The sequence below is a fragment of the Rhinopithecus bieti genome, unplaced genomic scaffold (genome assembly GCF_001698545.2).
Source record: "Rhinopithecus bieti isolate Rb0 unplaced genomic scaffold, ASM169854v2 scaffold_5260, whole genome shotgun sequence".
NCBI lineage: Eukaryota > Metazoa > Chordata > Mammalia > Primates > Cercopithecidae > Rhinopithecus > Rhinopithecus bieti.
The window spans coordinates 5,401,610-5,407,609 of record NW_016805896.1 but is presented as its reverse complement, the minus strand read 5'-3'; the positions used below and the strand labels follow the sequence as shown (position 1 = coordinate 5,407,609).

The following is a 6,000-nucleotide window of genomic DNA, read 5'->3' as shown; positions in this document are numbered from 1 at the left end:
AAGCAAGAAATTATAAGAGCAAAACAAACATCAGGAATGTATTTTCGTTGATAATGATAGCTTAAATTAGTATAAACCGTAAATGTTTGTGCATAACCACATTAAAAATATTTTTCCCTACATGAAGGAATTCTGACACAAACTACTAGTCATCGTTGAGCCACTGAAGTTGTAATGCACTTCTGAAACACATGTAATAATCATCAAACCTAAATATATCTCTAATTAAAACAAATCCTGCTATGAGTATGCTGATCAAAAGGAAAGTGCTCTTGATATATTGCTGTTCAATTTAGCCCTCCATCTCTTTTGCGGAAATCTCCCAGGATGATGCAAAGCCATTAGAGTCTGCTACATACTAAAGCTTATAGTTTAACTCCAATGGCATGTGTAAAATCCTGGATTATAAATCAGTGTTACAATCTATGCCCAGAAATCCATCTAGACTTATTGTTTAGGAGAAGTATTGGAAGAAGATACACTAAGCGACCGTTGGAGTTGACTTATCAGAAAATATAATAGTTTCAAAACAATGAGTGAAAATTTTCAGTACTTCTCCATTCAACATGTATTATAAAAAATTAGGAAGAATTATCACTCTTCAAAAATGAAGTCCATAAAGGAGTCTATTTCTGATTATTATTAGACTCCATAAAATGTATGAAAAGATCTGGAAAAATCTGAAAGTGCTTTAAAATATATTATTATTAATATTATTTTCTTTAAATATTGCAAGCTTATCTCTTCATTGCCTACTTCATTATACCAGTGTCTCTGCTTTCCCATCTATCTCCCTGAATTTCAGTGTTAATTTCTTCTTAAAAATGTATATACCATGGCTATTTGATCCCATTGTCACTTTTATTAATGCATTATACTAATAAGTCTAGTTATTTCTTTTAGTGGATCCTATACTTTTTTAAAAATTGAGATCTTTCAGCACATCCTCTGCAGAACCAATACCTGGTGTTGTTGCCATCAAATTCCTGTAAGTTTGTTTAAGAAAGAAAAAATTCAATAAGAAAGTCCACAATTTCCTGAATTTGTCTTCCATGCACCAAAATTTGGAAAATTTTAGCTTTCACATGAAAGTTGATCCTCTTTTTCTTCTCCTTTTGTTTCCTTCTCTTCTTTACTTTCTTATCTTGTAACTTCATTCCCTCTCTTTTTCCCCCCTCTTGACTGCTTTCTCTTCTGCCTTTTCTCTGACCATTCTCTCTTTCATACTATTTGTTTTCTTTTTGGGTTATTAGAAGGCTAGTTAGCTGCTGGAGTTTCTTATCTACACTGAAAAGAAGCTACCCAAGAGTGTTCTTTCTGAGAACTTTTACAATATAAATCAATCCCCATTTACTGTTTATGTGAGTATGGTGCAAGTGTAAGAGAAGGGCAAGGTTACACATAATTACCTTGGCCATTTAGAAGGTAGGAGGGTTAATGACAGACTGAAATATAGGGCACATAGGCAAATGAGATGATTTTAACATGGAACAGAAATTAAGTAAAAAGAAAAGAAGTGTATCTTGTGCTTTCTTTGTGATAACTCATAACACCAAAATAACAAAGGTTTTTATCTGCAGTCATTCAGTATATGTATCTTGTCTCAACAACTAGATGTAAACTAAAAGGTACTTGTATTAAACTTCTTTATATCCTTCAAAATGTAGCATAGCTCTTCATATACACCAGGTGAAAGGGGTTTCAATGACATATGCAAATTATGAAATTGGTGACTACTTCAGAAACATTGGCTCAAATTGCTTGAAATTACTATCTAAGCATCTAAACAATGCAACTGGATATAAATGTATGCACACATATGCATACACACAACACATTCCCCCCAAAAGAAAGAAAATTATATGAAAACATGAAATTGGAAATACATTACTAGAGAAAAGTATATGAAAACATACATATAGTAAGAAAAAATAATTTTCAATCTTGGTAACTTAAAAATAATCAACAATGTTTTCATTATTTTCAGTAACCTAAGTATCTGGGAATTGATTACAGTGAAAAAGCAACCTGTGAGTAGCTGTGCAATTAATATTTATAGTGAGATATTGACTTATTATGTGTACTTGGGTAGGTCATGTTATCTTACTTATGCTTCTGTGTCTCTGAAGTGACAATACTATTTGCCTTTTCATCCACCTCCTCTGCAAAGATGCTCTGCAAATAAATGAGGTAATGTTTGGGGAATGTTTGCAGCTTGGGAAAGAAACCCACTGCATACATCGAAGAATACTCCATATTCAAGCCTGGTATATTTTGCCTCTGTTTTAAATTGAAATTGTACTGTTTAAGTTCTTGGGTTCTGACCAAAATCTGGGTCAACATAAGAGAATAATTATTTTTAATGTTAATTCTGAGTCTCTGTTCCCATCTCCTGCACGTGTGAGGGAAAACTGTAGGAAATAAACAAAGCACATAAATCAAGCTTTGGAAGAGAAAAATCTCTATCTGGAAGGATTTCTTTTTTCTTTTTTTATTTTTTTTTTCTTTTCTTTTCTTTCAATGATGAGCGTGCCCACTATTTCCCTAGAGGAATATTTCGGTCCAGGAAGGAGGATAGTGCATTCAGTGTGAGTGTGTGTGTGTGTGTGTGTGTGCTGTGCGTGCGCGCCCGCGGAGAGAGGGGCGGGGGAGGCGGATGAGGAGGATGAGATCATAGTTTCAGGATCCTCAGGAAACCCTGGTACTGGCAGCAGCCAGCCTCTGCTGTGCCCACATGACCCACAACTCTGGCAGCGGACCCGGCACTTCCAACATTATTAAATAATAAGAAAGCGGCTCCTACTCCAGGCTCAAACCTCCCTGCAGACCAATGGACGCCTTCTAAGAGTTTGGCGAGTCGGTGACTGAAGCGCCCGTCCATTCCAAGGTGTGTGCAAGGCGTTTTCTTCCTTGACAGCTCCAGAGTGGGGAGGGCGCGGGGTGGAGGAGGTCCGTGTGCCGGGCGAGGAGTGGGCGCGAGGCCGGGCTGCACGCGCTGCCCCTGCCGCCCGAGTGCAGGGGGCACGCCGCGGGGCGGGAGGTGCACATGACGCCAGCCCCGGAATGCGCAGGGACCGCAGCCGCCCACGGCGCGAGGCGCGGCCAAAGGCGGCTCGGCGCTGGAGCAAGGCAGGGCGCCGCACACCGAGCAAAGTCAAGAAGTGGAAGCGAGCGGAGAGCCGCGGGGGCAGGGATCGCCTCAACGCCCACTCCGCGGGGTTCCACACCTGTGCGCCGGCGCCGGCCGCGGCTAGCGCGAAGGGCATGTGCGGGCGCCGCAGGCCAGGATGACGGCGCGGCGCCTCCCCGGGGCGGCGGGGCGGCGCCTCGGGCCCGCGGGGCGGCGGTTAGCGGCTGCTGCAGGATGTCCGGGCCTGGGGCGCGGGGGCGCGCATAAATCTCCGCGCCCTCGAGGGCCCCCGCAGCGCTGACAGACCCGCTGCGCCGCGGCGCCGCTCGGGGGGGTCGCAATGGCAGGGCTGGGCTTCCCTCGCGGTCCGCGGTTGAGGTTGTTTTTGTTGTGGTCGCTGCCCTCTTGTCATCCTCGCGTGCTGAGCTGCTGGGAGGTGGCGTGTCTACCTCCATTAGGGATGGATACTCACGTCGGGGAACATCTGAGGGTATTGCCGGGACATCCGCGATGGGTTCCTTGCAGCCAGCGGCGTCCTCTCGTGTTGCAATCACTTGCGGTGCCCGGGCCCATGCAGAGTGGGAGTGGGCTCTGGGCCCTGGGGACAGGGGCGGCGGGCCGGGGTGGGGACGGGGTGGTGTCTTCCAGCTTTTGTAGCTCTGTTGTCCGCTTCGAAGTTTTCTGCTGGACAGAGGGCAGGCGGGAGGTTCCTTCTGTTATCCGGAGTGGGAGGTGGAGAGAGGTGTCTGTCAAAAGACCAAAGCCAAAGAGAGAAGAGGGGTGGCGACGGCGGGGCTGGGACTCAGTGGTACCACTCCTGGGACTTGATGGTAAAACTTTGCTCTTTGGCAGGCTTAGGGTATGGCTTTGGGAAGATAACTGTAGAACTTGGCAGGGAGGGGGCAGAGGGAGACGCAAATATTGGATGTACCTTGCAGTGAAGCTTACCATGCTTTAGGTTCTTACTCTAAAAATTGTCTTTTTAGTTGATGCTTATGTTTTCCTGTTATATGTCATCACTTGGCATTTAATGTGCTTGTGTTTCCTTTCGAATCTAAGAGATACTTGTACTGTTGAAGTGTACAGTTACTGATTTCTTTAAAAAAAATGTTTTTTTTTTCTTTTGCTTATTCCAAAGGTGGAAACTTTAGGAAAAATTGTTCCACATGTTCCATGGTTCTATATGGTTTAGATTGATTCACCGTCTTAATTCTTAGACCACCAGGGGGGTAGATAATGTTAATAAACAACTTTTGCAGGTGAGAAAATCCAGGCACAGAGAGGCAAAATAGCTTACCCAAGGTCATACATTTATTAAGTGTTAGAGTCTAGTTGGGCTTTTCATGCGCCCCGAATCAACTCATGATACCTAAAGTCTTCTATATTGACCACATCTTTCTGTGAAGATAAGCCTTAATAGGTATGTGCTGCATGTTCAGAATAATTAACTTTTCTACTTTTCTTCTTATTCTAACTTTCAATACTAAAATTATGGCAAATAATGTTTGAGTAGTTTCCTTTCACCACAATTAACCAAGTGTCCTACAATAATTAAAGTTGCATGTCCTACAGTGACTAAAGTTGCATTTCCCAGCAAAGTTGAGATTTTCAGCAGTTAAGATGTATCAGCAAAGTAAATTATTATAAAGCAGATGGCTAAAGCTATATGTTTGCAATTAATTTTAAATTTCCTAGATTATTAGTCTGTTCTTTGTTCAGATCATGGCCATTGTTTTCTTCAGAACACCACCATCTCGCAGATTTTTGAGCAACTTTAGTTGTATTTAATCCACTCACTCTGGCGAGAGTTGGGCAGTTTTAAAAGAATTATGCAATTCTCTTTGGACTATCAGTGATTAGAAGCAAGCTGTATTTTAAGGGCATTCGAGTTTGTCATGTCATTTAGCCAATTGTATGTACTTTATACAGAATTGTGTAGCAGTGAAGACTGAAATCAAATTTTCTCATTAGTTCTAAGTTGAAATACTTTTAAAATCTCCACTTGTTTTAAATGAACCGTGATGTGAAGAAAGGTCTCAATGGGGTGAACTCCAACTTACATGGAGAATTACTCTCACACATTTAGAGAATTACTCTTCGTTTGAGCTTATCATAGAGCTTTCACAGTATTCATTTTATTGGGCAGATGTCTCTTAAGTCTTCATCTGTTATTTTTTTTCAAGTAAACTTTAATTGCTTCTTCACATAACGAGTTTCAAAATTATTTTGACATTCATAGATTTCCTTTAATTCTCATCTTTCACTTTAATTAAATTCAATATATATAATTTCAAACTCACACTCAACATTATAAGTAAAAAGAGACTAGAATCCAACTAAACAGCACGGAAACATAATCTGTGGATATGAGAAAAAATATTCAGCTCTTCAATGGTTAACCATCCCCTCCCCACAACACACACACACACAAACACACACACACAGCAGAATTATGGCTACATCTTTATTTTGGGATGCTACAGTGCAGTCCTGTGGTCAGAGTGGTTGTATGCCATCAGTCACAAGTGTTTTTGATATTGAAATTGAATTGATTTTTCCAAGTCCATTTATATATAGTGTTGATTGTTATCAAGACAAATTCTGTGATACATATATATATCCTTTCTTAACTCAGTGTTCCAGTTTTCTAGCTTCTGTTACTTATTTTAGAGACAGCTTGCTACTTTTATCTCACTTGGTAGTTTTGACATGACCTTTTCCTTTCAAGTCCCACACCTCTAGTTTGAAAGAACTGTACTGTCTCTGCTTCTACAGAGCCTCTTTTCTCCAGGTGTGGGGTGCAAGAGTGGGGTTCAATAGTGAGCAGAAAGATCTGTGAGCCCTGACTGCACAGGGGGACAAGCTTTAGT

General features: G+C 41.5%; 1 protein-coding gene across 22 annotated transcripts in view; it reads left to right on the top strand.

Annotated features, from left to right (window-relative positions):
• Window positions 1-2,617: 2,617 nt before the first annotated feature.
• The window catches only part of DTNA (dystrobrevin alpha), a 419,414-nt gene continuing 416,031 nt past the window's right edge, over window positions 2,618-6,000 (top strand). For all 22 annotated transcript variants that reach the window (XR_001886016.1, XR_001886017.1, XR_001886018.1 and 19 more), the window contains exon 1: window positions 2,618-2,887. The gene's annotated coding sequence lies outside the window, so the exon portion shown is untranslated. The remainder of the gene's footprint in view (window positions 2,888-6,000) is intronic.